This window comes from Dermacentor andersoni, chromosome 4 (genome assembly GCF_023375885.2).
Source record: "Dermacentor andersoni chromosome 4, qqDerAnde1_hic_scaffold, whole genome shotgun sequence".
Taxonomy (NCBI): domain Eukaryota; kingdom Metazoa; phylum Arthropoda; class Arachnida; order Ixodida; family Ixodidae; genus Dermacentor; species Dermacentor andersoni.
In genome coordinates this window covers 186311133-186328820 of record NC_092817.1, presented here as the reverse complement: position 1 = coordinate 186328820, position 17688 = coordinate 186311133, and positions in this window count along the sequence as shown.

The window sequence follows — 17688 nt, the reverse complement described above, 5'->3', positions numbered from 1 at the left end:
GTGTTAAATTTCCCTTTTTTAGTTTTCTTACTGGACCTCCTAGTGGCCATGTTATTGGCGTCCGCCTCTATTGTTGCACTTCCTACATTGTTTCTACCTAGCCCTACGCCCTGAGGCGCAGTGGACCCCCTAAAAAGCTACTGCCCGACCTGCCAGGCGCCAGCCGATCGCGGCTCCTAACCTTCCATTAAAGTGGATGCCATTTCATGTAAAGCATCCGCCAAAGCCTGCTTTATGCACTTCTCTGTTTATGTCTGCCACTTCAAATTCTTTCTCCTGGCTTAGCTTTGTTATCTCACGATTAAGAGCCACAACGTCCTTGGTAATTTCTCCGTTCCGTCCTTGCACCTCCGGCACTGTGCATACCACAATCTGGACTTGCTGTGCTATCGCCCTTAAATCGTCAACGCCCTACACTAATCTTTCCACTACTTTTGCGGCTTCACTATTCAGGACATCATTTAGCCCCGCCGCTACCACTACCAAATTGCGCTCTGCAACATTCTCAGAAAGCTCGCTTTTTCTTTCGCTCAGTACTGCGTCCATTGTCCTGCCTGGGAACGGCCCGACTGCTACCCGCTTATCACCCTTTGCACACTCCGTTATAGCTCTTTTGCACCTCCTCATATTTGAGTCACCACCGATAAGTACTAGGGCATTCCCTCCCTCCCTCCTAACTTCCAGATTATGCTGCCTCTTATCATTGGCTGTGACCTCGTTCCTTGGGGTTAGCTTGTTCCCCTCCTCTCTTCGCGGCCGCTGGCGCCCCTGTGGCTGCAGCGTCACCTCACTCGGGACATACTGCGCTGCTTCACTATAACTATGCCGATTCACCGGCGGCGAGCGGACGACCGCTTGCTCTGCCTCCTTCCACCCACTTCGCCTGTAGGGTCTACCCTACTTTCTGGGCTTTTGCCACCGGCTTGGTGTCCCGACCCATCATTTTCCACTGCCCGCGTCTCAAGCGCATCGAGCCGCCTTTCCAGTTCTGCGCTCTTTTCCCTCTTTTCTCCAAGCTCGGCCACGGTCCTTACTAACTGCGCGGCCTGGCCCGCTTCCACTATGACCAACTCGGCGACTTTCGCCTGCAGTGCTACCCCTTTATGCCGCTCCTCCCACAGGCCTGCTTTCAGCCCTTCGAAATTTGCTGCCCAATTTCCTTCCAGTTTTACCTGCGTCCCTGGCACCCTCTCACAGCCTGCACGTAAAGCTAGAACCCTCTGCGTCCGCTAAGCTCTGGAAACTGGTCTCGTCGAGGGAGCACCAGCGCAGGCACTCGTCGCACTGCAGTTGCTCCGCGTCCTCCGCGGCGTTCCCTTTCTTTGGTTTCATCGCTAGGCCTACGTCTTTAAGCTAGCAAGTCCGCCAAATCACTTCGAAGAGCTGGCTGATATAATTAAATAAGCCTAACAAATATTTGTATATAAAGCATTATATCTAGTATTGCGTATTCTTATTCTGATGAACTGTTATTTTCTGTTTCGTATGTTTTTGTTTAATGGTTCGACATTCACGTCGAGGTCAAGCCCTACCTTGAATATGGTGTCCGGGCCTCTATCAAGCTGCAGACCGCAGCTTTTAGCACTGTCAACAACAAAACTTGTTTTGGAAAATAAAGAATTTGAATTTAAATTTGAAATAGGTCCCGCCTAGCACCTAGGCCTAACGGGGGAAACCGCCAGAACTAGACAAAGCCGGTACGTTTACTACTCTTACCATGAATTCAAAATTTGCACCCTTACCGCGTGCAACAGAAAACACTTCAAGAACACCAGCTAATAAAAAGAAAAGAGTACTTAGCTACGAACGAAGTCGCTGAAGCCTCAGCACAGGAGCGTCCACGACATCCACCCAGCACAGCCGGCACGCTCGAAGTGGACTCGTCGCGACACCCCTCGGCGGCCGCGGCATCTACGCTACGTAGCAGACGGCCGCTGCATGCAAGGCGTAGGCGCAGCGTATGATTTGAGCACGACAGTGCTCGAGTGCACGCTCGCGCTCAAATGTTCCAGTCTGACCATGCTACGGGGTGCGGACCGGCTTTGTCCTTCACCAGCTTGACCGACGGATAGTAGCCACATCCAACTCGCGCATTTTGAAGGGCTGTCAATATTCGGCAAAGGCGTCTAACCAGGAACGGGCAGAAGTTAGCGTGTGCTGGCAAGCGTTCGTGTGCTCTGACCTTACCTTTCCCGTCGTTCGAGGATAGTTGAGCGTTAAAAAATAGTCGAAATTAGCGAGACCCCATGGCTGCGACAGTAATAAACTGCCTGGCCAATGTTTAGTTCCTACGTGGGCGGCCGTGGCCGAGCGTGAGCAGACGATAGTCGGCGTCTTCCAGAAGTACGTAATTCTTATCGAAATTCGAAACCCGGTTTTCATCTCCTCCAACCTGTTTCTTAAGCTGCGTCAATAAATATACACAGTAACAGTAGAAAGAAGCGCACTGATCCAAACACCCTTCTTGACTGGTGTGAGCTATTTACAAATACTAGACGCGTATGCCAATATGCTATATTACGGAATAAACTGTCTAGAAAAGACTGATTGGTAGACTTCTGTTGAAAAGATAGCGTTTGAGAAAAAGGTAGCTTGGGAGATCCACGGGCCGCGCACGAGTGCAAAATTTGGCTGACATGTTCACAGCAGCGTACGCTACACGCGAACGGCTTTTTTTCGCCAAGGCCGATAGGCGATTGAGGACCCCTTTAAGTGCGCTAACAGGTATGACACAGCATACTATAGGCCTACGCCGGTCACACCCGTATTATTTACAGGACTAGAAAATATTACTACACACTGCGCCATCTAGTGGCGCTGTCATGAAATCCAGGCGTGGCCTCCTTGAAGAGCAGCGAGGGTTTCGTGTGGCTGTCAACGCAAACGGTTCCCTCAATTGTTAACGATGAGTGGCCCAACTTCCTTGCCCGCCCGCGTACCCTACGCCACGTGCCTAAACTTACACCCAGCCACCCAAGTTGTCTTTTCGTGTGCATAGCTATTGGCACTTGTACAGTAGTCCAAGTTGTAGCGTTAAGGCCGAGGGAGCATCGAGTGACAGCTGCATAGGGAAAGTCCGTAAAAGAAGGATAAAAGCTAAAAAAAAACATCCCGACCCAACCTCTACCCTCAAACAGAAACTTAACAACACACAATAACAACACACTATATCAACGGATCAACACTATATACAATATATACAGCCCTGCAGTGGAGGTCTGTAGGGTGTGTACAAGAGGGTTTTCGCGTACATCCTCCATTTGTACGCGGCCTTCGGGGCCGGGCTTCGAACCCGTCCCACTGCAGCGCAGTCGCGCAACCCCCAAGCCACTGAGCTACCCCGAAGGGTGTAAGTGTAGGGTTTAAGCTACCTTATATGATTTGCGTACATGCGATGGCAGGAGCGCGAAGCAAGTGAGAGTAATGTGATCGATATATAAGCTCGACGGTACGGTGCAAAAGGAAATAAAGAAAATGTATCTGCTGATACCATTCGTATCTGGAAATAAGTGTTAATCAAGGCTGTCGGCGACGTTTGTGATGCTGCTATATATCTAATATGAATACGGTACAAGAGAGCAGCAGAGGCGTGTCTCAACCAGAGCAGCTCAGGCAATCTTGAGCACGTGCCTCCCGGACGACCGGCGATGTGTCGGCGGCGCCGGGCATTCCTCTTCACGGCAATCGCCCCCATAGGAAAAGGAGCCATCCTAGCGACTCATGGTGAACACAGAAACATGAGGTGGTAATACGGCTTCAGGCTTTGTACGTGGACGGTTTCACGACGACGACAGCGTTGGTCCGTAGGTGGCGTGACAGGCTCGACACTATAGTTCACAGGCGATGTGTGCGCTACAACAGGGTAGGGTCCTTGATACTTGAAAAGAAGCTTGGACGACAGTTCAGCAGGAACGGCGGGAACCCAAAGCCACACAAGGGAGTCCGGAAGAAAGTGACAATGCGCGTGATCATCGTCACGTCGAGACTTTTATTGCCATTGGTCGACGGCTGTAAAGGAACGGGCGAGCTGACGGCATTCCTCTGCGCGGCGGGCAGCTTCAGAGATGGGCGTACATTCGGAAGAGTCGGTTCTGTACGGAAGACTGGTGTCAACGGTAGTCCAAGGTTCACTGCCATACAAGAGAAAGACTGGGGCGAAGTTTGTGGTCGCCTGTGGTGCAGTGTTGTAGGCGAACGTGATGAATGGCAAAATGAGGTCCCAATCAGTGTGATCAGAGGCGACGTATTTGGAGAGCATGTCACCAAGGGTGTGGTTAAATCTTTCCGTCAGAACATTAGTTTGAGGATGGCTGGCAGTGGTGGTGACATGAACGATGCGATATTAAGCAAAGAGCGCGTTTACGACTACGGAAAGGAAGAAACATCCTCTATCACTCAAAAGTTCGCGAGGTGCACCGTGACGGAGAATAAAGTTTTTCAGGAGAGAGGATGCTATATCATGGGTGGTGGCAGCAGGCAGAGCAGCTGTTTCTGCGTATCGTGTCAAATGTACGAATGCGAGGACTATCCAGCGGTTTCGGAAGCCGTGCTCGGAAGGGGTCCGTACAGATGAATGCCAATGCGATCGAAGGGCCTGGCAGGACACGGGATTGGCTGGAGTGGACTAGAGGCATGCTGAGCTGGAACCTTGCGGCGTTGGCACTGAGGGCACGACCGAATGTACTTGCACACAAAGGTGTACATGCCACGCCAATAAAACCTGGAGCGAAGCCGGGTGCACGTCTTTAAGACACCCGCATGTGCACACTGCGGGTCACTATGGAAGGCAGAGCATATTTCGCCACGAAGATGTCGAGGTATGACCAGCAACTACTTGCGGACGTCAGAGACGTGATTCCGGCGATAGAGAAGTCCATACCGACTGCCGAAGTGAGATGCTTGGCGGCGCAAAGCTCGAGAGGGTGAAGGAACAGTCGACGGGTTTGAAAGGACCCGGATAAGAGTACTAATCCAGGTGTCCTTGCGTTGCTCCGAAGCCATGTCGCAGCCTGTTGGGAACGAAAGTACTTGGTCAACGGTAGAGAGGCAGGCATCGCTTTCGGTTGACACGGGCGAACGGGAAAGCGCGTCGGCATCGGTGTGGCGGCGGCCAGACCTGTAGACAACGCGCACGTGGAAATCTTGCAACCGCAAAGGCCAGCGAGCTAATCGACCTCAGGAATGACAGGTCCTTCAACGTGGACAGCCAACAAAGCTAGTGGTCGTCTGTAATCACGTCGAATGGACGGCCATAGAGGTAGGGTCAAATTTACCAAGTGCCCAGGTTATGGCCAAACATTTATTCTCCGTAACGGAATAATTCTTCTCGACTTTGGTGAGGGTGCGGCTTGCGTATGCAACGGCGTGCTCGCCGAATCTAGATTTGCGTTACGCGAGCACAGCGTCGAGTCCAACACCGCTGGCGTCGGTGAGCACTTCGGTAGGAGCTGTCGGGTCGAAGTGACGCAGTATAGGCGGCGAGGTCAGTAGACGACGCAACACTTGGAAGGCATCGTCACAAGCGGACGACGAGGCGTAGTCGTTCAAGTCGCTCCGTAGAAGCTGCTTCAAGGGAGCGGTGATCGATGCAAAATTCCGAATGAAGCGGCGAAAGTAAGACCACAGGCCAAGGAAGCTGCGAAGTTCTCTCACGGATGAAGGTTTGGGAAAATCAGCAAGTGCACGGAGCTTGGCGGTGTCAGGAAGAATACCGTGTTTAGATACTACATGGCCAAGGATGATGAGGTGACATGCGCCAAAGTGGCATTTCTTCAGGTATAGCTGAAGGCCGGCGGCAGTTAGGCACTGTAACACTTCCTCCAGCCTACAGAGAATGGTGGGAAAATCGGGCGAAACAATAACCACATCATCTAAGTAGCACAAGCACGTATTCCACTTGCGACCACGCAAAAGGTTGTCCATCATACGCTCAAATGTTGCGGGAGCGTTGCAAAGCCCGAAAAGCATTAAACGAAATTCATGTAGGCCATCTGGTGTTACAAAGGCTGTTTTAGGTTGGTCTTCGGGTGCAATGGGGAATTGCCAATAGGCGCTGCGTAGGTCGATAGAAGAGAAGAACTCCGTGCATTGGAGACAGTCAAGGGCGTCGTCAATTCTCGGAAGGGGAGAAACACCTTTACGAGCTATTTTGTGCGGTGCCGGAACTTCTGCGGTGCCGGTTTTGAAGCTAGCCCACATGCGGAGATCGGCTTCGTGGTTTTTGAACCACAGCTTGGCGACGCCCGATAAATAGAAGATCGCGTTGCCGAGCTTGGGGGTTTCGTCCCATTTGTTGGTGTTGCTGGCGCGTTCATACGATTCCAGCCTATCTTCAACGTCTTTCTCATTGGTGCCGCTGAAGATATCAGGATCCCGCTGGCGCTGGGCACCAGCACATACGATGGCTGGAGTAACCGGTGGGCATGTCGGGCTGGGGTCGTCAGGCATGACGGATGACAGAGTTCGGGTGTGTAATTCCAGATTGGGGGGAAACCGCAGCACCTCCACCAGAATATGATATGAATATGGTACAAGAGACCTTCAGGCAGCGTGTCTCAACCAGGGAAGCTCAGGCAATCTCGAGCTCACGCCTTCAGGACGACTGGCGATGTATCTGCAGCGCCACGCATTCCTCTTCACTATACTATATCATGTTTAAAGGAAACGCAATATGAACGAGCGAAATCCACACAGCAAATCGCTCGGAACGAAAAGTTTTCATGCGCTAATAGAAAGACTATGATGCAAGGTCAATGCAATCATTCACGCGAACTAGCATGGTTAAATAGGTTGTAATGTATAGGCGCGATTGTTATATCAAAGCGAAGCAGCGCTTTTAGAAAACCGCAGCCTTTCCAGTGGCGTAGCAACAGGGGGGGCCGTGGGCCCCGGGTGCAAGGGGCCAGTGGGGGGGGGGGGTGTCATATACGCCTGAAGACATCCTTTCCGCCGGCTACACCCGGAGGGGGGAGGGTGACAGAAGACCTATGGGCCCCGGGCGCCAGACGACCTAGCTACGCCACTGTGTGCAAGATGGTCAGTAAGGAATTGTCGGGCAGTGCCGTGGTGAAGTATCACTGCGTCGAGAAGGAAGTCAGCGACGTCGGTTACACAACTGGTATGGAGAGCCCGCGTGATCGCGTACCGGGTGGTGTAGTCCGCAGCAACTGCTATCCAGTTGTTCCCTCTAAGCAATAAAGGACAAGGGCCAAGGAGATTAAGACCAATTCTAAAGAATTGCGAAGATGGTATTTCAATGCGCTGAAGACGGCTAGCTGGTAGAGCTGCTGGTGTTTTTTTTTTTTGTGGCGCTGACAAGATTTACAGGAGGCGAAGTAACAGCAAACGGAACAGTAAATACTGGGCCAGAAGAAACGAAGCTGAACACACTCATATGCCTTTAAGACTCCCAGATGACCAGCGGTGGGACATCATGCAACGGTGTGAGCACAATCTCACGCATACACTTGGGAACGAAGCGTAGTAGTTGAGGGCCATGAAGGTGCATATTATAATAATTCAACATGCCATCTTGCAGCACATACATGCGCGAAGAGCGTGAAGTTGGCAGGTCCGTCAGGCTGAGAATGATGTCTCTCAGGTAAGGGTCGCGTCGTTGCTCATTGGCGATGTCACCAAACACGGTAAGCGCGAGGACGCAAGTTGACTCGCTAGTCTCAGGCTAGCCTGGTGGGTCTACTGGATGACGTGACAAGCAATCAGCGTCCTCATGGAGTCAGCGTGTCTTATCCACCACTGTGTAAGAGTACTCTTGCAGGGTGTCTACCAACCGAGAAAACTGGGAATTCTCAAGGATGTTGAGTAGTCTAGAAAAACTACGGTAATGTTCAGGAAATTTGTGACTCTATCAGGGAAAATTAGCTGTTATTTTAATGAAAGGGTCGAAAGTCGCGGTAATGCTGGCTCGAGTAACAGACAGGAATCGTAATGAATCATCTTTGACGCCCTGGCGTCGGCTGGAGGAGTTGCCAGTGTACAGTCGACGACCGACTTTCCGGATTCCCGATAATTTGGACGGCTTCGCGGCACCACCCATAGAGTCAATGTATCAGAACGTCTGAAATTTCAGACGCAAGAACTCTTCGCCGTCCGACTTTCTGGACGTTTTGCCGTGACCGCAGGTCCGAAACGGCATTAATGAAAGCCACTACCACTGCCATTTCGATTACCTCGCCACCTCGAACCGGCGCTCTCGCACGTAGATCCGCCCTGCAGCCGTAGCCACCACTGCGGCAACGCTAGGCCTAGCTGCTTCGGAGTTCGCTATGAAGCTTCTTGCAGTTGGGTGCCGTGCTTTTTATGTGCCGAGAGAAAGTCAAGTGCTAAGAGGATTGCATGTGGGTACTGATACAAGACGTAAAACAAAACGCAAGTGTGGCGTCCGGCTACAGTGACACGGGTAGTAGACTACCCAGCAGCAGCCGGAGTCTCACCATCGGCTACGCGGACTACAGCTATCGGAGCTGGGTATAAGAACATTCTTCAGACGAATACGCAGGTTGGAGTTCATGACCGATATGTGTGTGCCGGTGTCAATGAGTACGATTTGTATACCGTCCACGTCTACGTTGATGAAGTTTTGATATCCAGGTAGTGTGAGTAAGGGAATTCCGGGTCGGATCGTCGTGGCAGGCTCACGTCTCGGAGCTGCGCCTGTCAGTTTTCTGATGAGCGGTGGGAGTTTGAGGGAGAAGGAAGACAACAACGCAGAGGTGAGCGGGACAGGTGTGGGGTTGTCGAGGGGGAGCGGTTTGATCATGCTGGAGATTATGGCGGAGCGCTGTCGTGGTCATTGTGTACCGGCACTCGTGTTTCGATAGATAGGCCAAGGCCGCGAGTTCCATGCACTGTGACAATGGCGGGAAAGGTGTCCAATGCGTCCACAACAGAAACAGAGGGCCTGTCATCGGAAGTGCATCATTTTGCGGAATTCTAATAATGACGACGAACGGTGGGGCATCTGTATAACTCAGGTGCGGTGGGTGGCTGGTAGTCAAATCCGTTGTCTGGGCAAAGCGTCTGCAATCCTGCGTTCGCTAGTTCTTGACGATCAATAGTTTGGATAAGAAAAATGGTTGCATGGGACTCGTCGCGGTTACGCATCTGAAGGGTAACTGGGAAGGCTGCGTCAATCTCACGGTGGATGATAAGCACAATGTTGTGGGATGCAGCAGTAACGGTTGGAAATGGTGGGAGACGGAGGTCCTCGCAGGTAGACGTCACAGCCGTGTTCGGAAGACGTGTGAAGTTCTGATTAACGCGGCGACTTTCTCTTCTTCTTAGCGTCGGCATTCATTGATGTCCTCTTGCAATGCGGATGAGTTGCACTGTGGAAGCGCGAGCACGTCCTGGATGTACGTCACATAAGAATCGGTGCAAGTCTGAGCTCGGCATGCAAGTTCTTTTTGCGCAGCACGACGGCATCCGATGGGCCTCCCAGCTCGTAGGTTCCTGTTCGTGGTTCAGAAACCACTATTGTGCGGTGCCAGCCACGTAAAATATGGTGTTGCCTAGCATCACAGTCGGGTCCCAGTTGTTGCTAGTGCTCACCCGTTCGTACAGCTGAAGCCAGTCTTCGACGACGGTGTTGTCAGAGCCGGAAAACGTACCTGGGTCTGGCGGTTGTGTCAAAACGTCGGGGACGGTGGCGGCAGATGGTTGAGGCACGGTTGGTTACCTGCTCGAAGCATCCTCATCCCCACCGTGTGCGGGCATCGTCCGCTGCGTGGATCCGTCTTGAGACTTGAAAAACCCGCACTTTCCACCAAATATTGCCGCAGAGAGCTCTCCACATGCCAGGTACGAGCACTCTCGTGAGGCACCTTTCCAAGCGTCTCATCGCTAAAACCCATTACTCGTGGCATCGCCATTAGAAGAGCGCCAGCAACGCTTCGCGCATGGCGATACAGCGCGTGTCTCCCGTGCACGCGCTCACGGCAGCGCCCGAGTCTGCCGTCCAATGACAAGCCACGGCGTGGCTCTTGGCCTTCGGGGCGCGGGAAAAGTGCGTTCGGCTGAGAGACGCGGTTGACTGTGGAATAGGCTGCTGTTAACTCTTTTAAAGTGTGTGAATGCTTAATATTGAGTTTCAGGGCACAAGTTCGCCCACAATAAACCAGTCTGTTTAGTGTGCTTCATTGAAGAGTGCTAAAATATTACGGGGAGAAAAGACGCTTGACAATATATTTACAAGATATGTACAACGGGCAGTGGTACAGGCATACAAGATAGAGCCTGTGCGCACGACTATCGGCGATCGTCGTCTTCATCAGTCCTCTCATCATCGTTCGCTCCTGCAGCGCCTCTTAGCAATATACATATGCGAATACCACGTAGCTAGACAGAAGCGACGTAGTGTTGTTTGTAGTCGCGTAGAGATATTCAAATTATTTTTCCATCCCCGCTAATTAGACAACTAGTCTTAATTACTCAGCTTGTAAATATTATAATTAGATGAAAAGTTTCGACAAGAAAATTGTAGAGAGGCACAAAAAGCAACGGGTACAACTTTCTGTTGTTCAATACGTGCTACGTAAAAGTGTTTTTTTTTTTCCGAGCATAAAACGAGCTTGTAAATGCACGCAAAAGTGCCGCGCGACTGGCCGCTCGAGGCACTCACCTGGCAAAGAGAGCGCACACGAGAGAGCTCGAGGACTCACAGACCGAACCTCTGGATCGACCTCGTCGAGGGGGGAGAAGGATGAGGGATTCGAAAGGAGTTACAGAGGGATCACGCAGCATTATGGACTAAGCAGGAGATTTTACGCACCAGCACATGGGTCATTAAACAACAGTCAGGCGGTGGTGTGGCGCCTTCTTCAGACACAAACGTTCCCAAGTCCGGTAAAGATGAATCACTACGCACCTGAAATTTATTCAGACAAATGTAAATTCTGTAACAACAGGCGGACCTGAGCGGCATGCTCTGGTCTGCAAGGAGTTCGACCATGATGGTCGAACTCCTTGGCGGGCGGGGGTGTGTGGCCGCTCTCCTCAACTCCGACCCACAAAAAAAGGCACGCTTAATCCGGCAGGCCGAAGACGCCGCCAGGGCCCACGGGATCGTGGCCGACGCCTAAGTTGGATCGCCCCACCTCCCCTGCAAGGGGAAAGGTGGGAGCCCTTCTGCGAGTTCAATAAAGTTTGTTCATCATCATCGTCGTCACATAGGCAACTTCTGACTGCTACTCCTCAACGCAGAATGCTTTTCTGAATTTCATTACTATAAGAGCAGTTAACTTGTGTGACTATTGTATACTGGGCTCCCTATTGTACTTCTCCTTTAACGCCTTCAAGGATGAATGTTTCATTCTCGATGAAGAAACGAGACAACCAGTCCGGGACTTTGCGAAGATTTAAAAGTAATTATGAATTGCAGCGCTTTCAGCTCAATCTGCACGTCATTGTAAACATATACGAACATATAATAAACTGCACTTTTAAGGAATCTAAAAGTCACTTCGTATACTTAAAATAATCTTTCGCAAAATTTTTTTTAAGCAGTAAGAATTACCTTTTTAAGTTTTATTAAGTAATCACATGTTATGTTCTTGTAACTTAGTCCTCGTCTGTTTGTTTCCGTATGTTGGAATACTATTATTTGCATAGCTATAATAATTTCAGATGTAGAATTGACTCTTCTAAACTGTGCTTTGTTGTTAATGTGATAATTATGATAATGTTCTTATCTATGTTTTATTACGCAATGTAGCGTTAAATTTAATCTATCTGGAACGTTGTTCATGTTTGTTATATAGGATTGACCATCATAGTTTTAGATATCGATATGTATTTTTTTCATTTGCAACTGGTGTATTGCTTGCACCATTTTAATGGCTGTTATCATTTTTAGTTGCATTTCTGCTGAAGTTCTTGTATTAATAATATAAATATTATTGTAAAAAATATTATTATTCTCCAATTAATGATTTATCTTCGAGTGTTACAGCATTAAGCGTTCTTTTTTGCCTAATGTGTATGTTCATACCTAAATGTGCGGTGCTGCCATATAGAGGTTTATGGTCATGGTCAAACTGTTGATTGAGTGTTTAGCCTATATTTCTTTCCAGGATGTTTCGGGAATAAACAAACATGAACTGAATTGAATAATTATCAACAAATTATTGCGTCATAAATGCAAGAATGCGCAGTGTTTTATCATGTGCGCAAATACTCATTGCCCTTGCTGCGTTTAGAAAAAGGACAGATTACTTGGAAATATAGGAAGGCAAAGATTAATAAATAACGTCTAAAGCGTCTAAAGCGTCTAAAGCCGCAAGGACGAATACTAAGAGAAAGCCTACGTACTACCCATCGTTCGCATGCTAGCTGAGTATCCGCGGCGCGAGAATTCCATTTGGTGATTTTTGTATTTGTTTGATCAAGCGAGTAGCTTTCTAGTAGCATACGGCTATCCGCTTAGATCAGTTGACAATTATTATCATCGATGGTTACTACACGACCTTCCTTTGTTTGTTTTTTTTCGCTTTCCTTGCAGCGTCGTGAAGTCCCACCAGGATTGCCTTTGTACAATCAAGATGGCGTCTAACTGTGACGACGATGACATCAAAATCAGGGGCGTCCTCGACATCGTCGATTGAGAATTGTGGGCCACCGGAGGCGTCAAGTGATCCAAGGACCAATGCAAGAGAACCGGTAACGCAAGCATTGCCACTCTAAACACCCCTTACCAACCACTGATTTTCTTTTACAAACTCAACTTTACTTTTTGTTGGCGAATGTTGTCGCCAAGCAACATTCCGGAAAACCTTTTTTAGTTCTTGTTGAGTTTCTGCATTCAGTACAATGTTTCTGGCTACAGTTCTTCGGCGACACTGATTGACAGGCAGCAAGCATGATTTGTTCGTTTCGAGCAGCAACAGAGGACGAGGAAGAAGTTCGGCACATTACTCGCTTTCTTTTTGAAGCATGGTCAGAGGAGACCGACCGATCCAAGATCACCGGCTGCAGTGGGGTGACACAAGTGATGTGAAGCAAACGAAATGCATACCTATGGCTCACATGTGAGGAGAGACGTCCTGACAAAGTGCAGGCGACGAAGCCACAGGTGGGTTGGGGTGAAGCCCGCGTCCAGCCTTGTGCTTCCGCCCTAGTGCTGAAACGAATACATATATATATATATATATATATATATATATATATAATTTTCCTTTCGCGTATTTACATGTCCCGTAACTTCGCACTAGTTGTCGCTGAAATGTGCACAATCATTGCATTCTTGCCATGCTAAGATATAGGGTGGAAGCTTGGAGGTTCACAAAAAAGCTCGAGAACAAGTTTGGAACCGCGCAAAGAGCGAGGTAGCTAAAAATAGTTAGACGTAACGTCAAGAGGCAGGAAGAGGGTGGTGTGCATCAGAGAGCAAACGGGGATAGCCAATGGCCCAATAGACATTAAGATAAAAAAAGTAGGAGCTGGGTTGGCCATGTAGAGCATAGCATAGATAACCGGTGGACCATTAAAGATACAGAATGGGTGCCAAGGGAAGGGAAGCGCAGTCGAGGAAGGCAGCAAATCGGGTGGGGTAGTAAAATTAGGAAGTTTGTAGACGCAAGTGAGAATCAGCTAGCGCTATACAAGGGTAATTGGAGATCGTTTGGACAGGCCTTCGTCCTCCAGTGGGCATAAAAATGGGCGAATGATAATGATGATGACGATGATGATGGTATGTGCCTTCAATAGATGGTTAAAAAGCCTCTTACCAACTTTGGTCACTGTAAAAGTACAAGCATTGCGTGTAGATCACGCTGCGGCGATCGTGTCTGCAAAGTATCAAACTGCTGCATGGCGCAAAAGGGGTTGAAATTTTGAAACAGAAGACGGCGTGCCCTTCCTCTCGAGGAAGCAGCCTTTCGAGCGAGTCAAGGTCACAGGCACAGTGGCCTCTACGCAAGACGCACTGCTTGCAACGGCACCAACCGTGCGACGTGACTTTGGTTAATATTTCAATCAGGAACGGTCAATACCACCACTACAGATGCGCCGTCCACACACACTCACAGAGAGAGAAAAAAAACAAGAAAAAAGAAAGAGATAAGGAATGAGGCGGGGCTTGTCACGTGAACGCGGCGCGTGCTCCTGTCTCCGGTATGGGACCAATCAGGCAAGGAACTCCGCTTGCGAAGGCTTGCGAAGTCGACGCATTGGGGAAGAGTGTGTCTCTAGACAATGAAGCGGGCCTCCTGGCGGTGTGGTACGAGGTAAAGTCAATTTAAGTGAAATTAATTATTGGGTTTTACGTGCCGAAACCACGATATGGTCACGACGCAAGTCGTAGTAGTGGACTACTGACTTATTTTGACAACATGGGGTTCTTTAACGTATGCCCTATTCACGGTATACACGAGCTTTTCTCTCATCATCATCATCATCATCATCATCATCATCATTATTATTATTATTATTATTATTATTATTATTATTATTATTATTATTATTATTATTATTATTATTATTATTATTATTAATATTATTATTATTATTATATTTCGCCCCCTTTGAAAATGTGGCCGCAGCGGTCGGCATTCGATCCCGTGTCCTCGGGCTTAGCTGCCCGACGCCAAAGCCACCACGTCACCATGGCGCGTCAAAAGTTAAACTTCGTCTGTCTCCTCTAATCGTGAAGCCATCTGAAAAATAATATCGGTAAAACGCTACCAAGCGTTTTAAAACTCTCGGTGTATACCAAAAATTTCGAAAGGGACCCGGTGAGGGTCTGCTTAAAAGCTCAAATGTTCTCAATATGACCATGCACTGCTGAAAGGCAGCGGCTCTCTGACTGAAACTAAATGTTTATTCCTGTAGTTTCATCTGCGAATGCTTCGCTCAACATATCGTCGCTCCAATGAATAACAGACATTTCGCCTAGTGTTCAGTTTAGGAGATTTTTTTCGGACGGGGGGGTTTGGTGGTTTCGCATTCATGCTACGATACAGCAGCTACGCAGGACCACGCCGCCTGATAGGTATTCTCTGTGGACTCGCCGCTTTGTTTCCCCATGTCCAAAAGGCTGATACACAGATAAGATATGTTGATTACTATTGCAATGACAAGGAAATAATTTACAAACGTAGCAGGAATTGCAGGCGAATTATTCTTCTACCGGTGTTTTTTTTCTTGTTCTATTTGCATTATTTACCTTTCACCAGAAAGAAAAAAATAGGCATTTAATTCAATTGTGAAAACTATGCATTGTCGCATACACGAGAGTATAAGTACAGTAGGCGACTTACTAGGTGATGATGAAGTGTTCACTGCAGGCCACTGCAGACAGAGGCTACAGTAAGTAGACCTGACCTTTTAACGCGAGTTACGTCCTCGCTTGTGCCCTCCCACTTTGTTAGCATTGTTGCTCTTAATACAATTCGTGACTTTTTTGCTAATCATCCTCTTGCAAAGAACAACAGACAAGGGCTTCTGCAAAAAAGTCGAAGTGCCCGAGTTTATGCTCACCATAACGAACTACTTTCTCTTTTTTATACCGAAGCTTTCTTTGCTGCGTCCGACGAGTTAGGGTTCTGTACTCGGAGGTGGTGGTGGCTTAACTCTTGAGACAGGAGGGAAGCGGGTGGTGAGAAGGTGGAGAGTAGAGGCACCTGTTCAAGGAAGGAGGGAGCTAGGAGAGGTATTAAACGCTTGCCAATTGGTCAGCGATCGCGTCAGTGGACGCGACGGGGAAGCATCGCTCGCATCGATTCCCATGGTGCGTGGGACCTCAACGTTTTTTTTTTTTATGTCAGTACCCGGTCACTGAGTTAAACAAAACAAGTGGAAAACATGATGTTTTCCAAATCGCACCAACTTCCCCCCAAATAAGTAGTTTTATTAAAAATATAAATGGCACATCACTCCGAGTGACGACTCGTGAGCGTAGTGTTGCCGGGTCGCTTCCGCCACTACTATTTTATCACACCAACATTAGGACACGTATATTTTTTTGAAAATTTTTTTTGGCATGAATATGTTTTAAGCGACGTATGCATACTGCTGTTTTGGGGAAACAATTGGCTGATAATTTTAGGCGGCAACACGACCGAGTTTTTTTCTTTCACTCACAAAGATAATGAACGCTGTGACCTTACGGAAAGCTTGCGACGTTACGGGTACTTTAGCGTTATGGATAGAGACTGCCATTTCGCATATGGTGCGGAACACTGCCCATTCTTCACGATCTTTTAAAAGTTAACATACGCCGTAAACTTGGGAACTATAAAACTATTCCAATATGTTTTTATTCAAATCTTGTGACGTCAAATTTGCGCAACCGCCGACGCAAGCATCGGGCAGTCACCCGCAGTGTTGTCTGAACAGACCAATCAAACGCTCTCCTCGTTCATAGGAGGTAACTTTTGTTTGTTCAAAAAACGAATAACATTGCCTACACTGAGCGACTTGTCGTATCTAATTGGCTGACAAGAGGCGAGGAGCACGCTCAAGTGGAGAGGGATCCGATGAGGCAGAGCCAGTGCACTGAAAATCGATAACCGGATGAAGAGGGTGGTGCCGATGTCTGCGATTGGAACGCTTTCCTTTACTTAGCTTGCGGTGGCTGGAAGAAAATCGCGGCGGCACTACTACGAGCACGACGAGCAGACTACGACTACGACGAGCAGACGAGAGACGTGCAGACACTTCGAGCAGAGAGCGCTCCGACGGGTACGTCTCGCCTGCTATGTCTCGCGCGCGCTTCCCTTCTCCCTTGAGCTTGACCGCCCTCCTGAGCGCAGGCCTTCTCAGGGCTCGCACGGCTACCGGCATAGACTGGTGAGCCGCTCTACCTCACCGAGGCCCATACCCTATGGATAACGATCCGTCAACTATTCCCGGCTTCCGCCTCGAAAATTCGTACGGACGCAACCGCGGCATCGTCTTGCTTCTTAAGGAATCAAGATGAATCCTGCAGCCAGATGTACCTGGATTACAACCTCGTCAATGGTGCGTGTCGCGTCCCGCCTTGCGCAGGACGCGCGGGCTGCACGCACGCACCAAACGTTCTCCGTCAGCCGTCCCGACGGACTCTAAAACAGCCGAGGATTACCGCTGCGCCGCTTGGTCGTACCCGCCCAGGCCAGAGAGTGCGACAGCATCCGCGCCCGCCCCATCTGACCAGAAGGATCCCTTCCGCGCATTCACTTTCGCGGTTCCGAGTGCGTCTGACGACGGCCAGCTTGCCGCATCTCCCGCTCACGCGGGCCAGTCGGAAAACACCAAGGAGGAATCCTGGACTTGGGCTACTTCTGCCGAAGGTTGCCTCCGCTCTCTGTCAACCCCTGACACATCCGAGAGCTCCGGCACTTTCTACTGGCCGCCCGCCAGCATCGACGGTGCCGACACTTCACTCTCCAGCACCGACGGCACCAACTCGCCCGTGTCAAGTCCTGTCCGACCGGATCCCCGCTCACTTTCGTCGCCGACGGCCTGCTCGTTGCTCCCGCTCAACAACACGGAGTCCACCGCGCCCGCAGCAGAGGAGGGCTCGCCCTCGACGGCGGTGGCTACTCCCGTCGGAGATGAAGACTCCAGCCCCTCGTGCCATGAAAACCGGCCGTGTACGCCCGCCCCAGTTGCTGAGGAGACAGGGGAGCACACCCCGAGCTTCTTGCCATCGCCGGCGGCCGGCGAAGACGCGCAAGCCTGCCAGCCCACAAC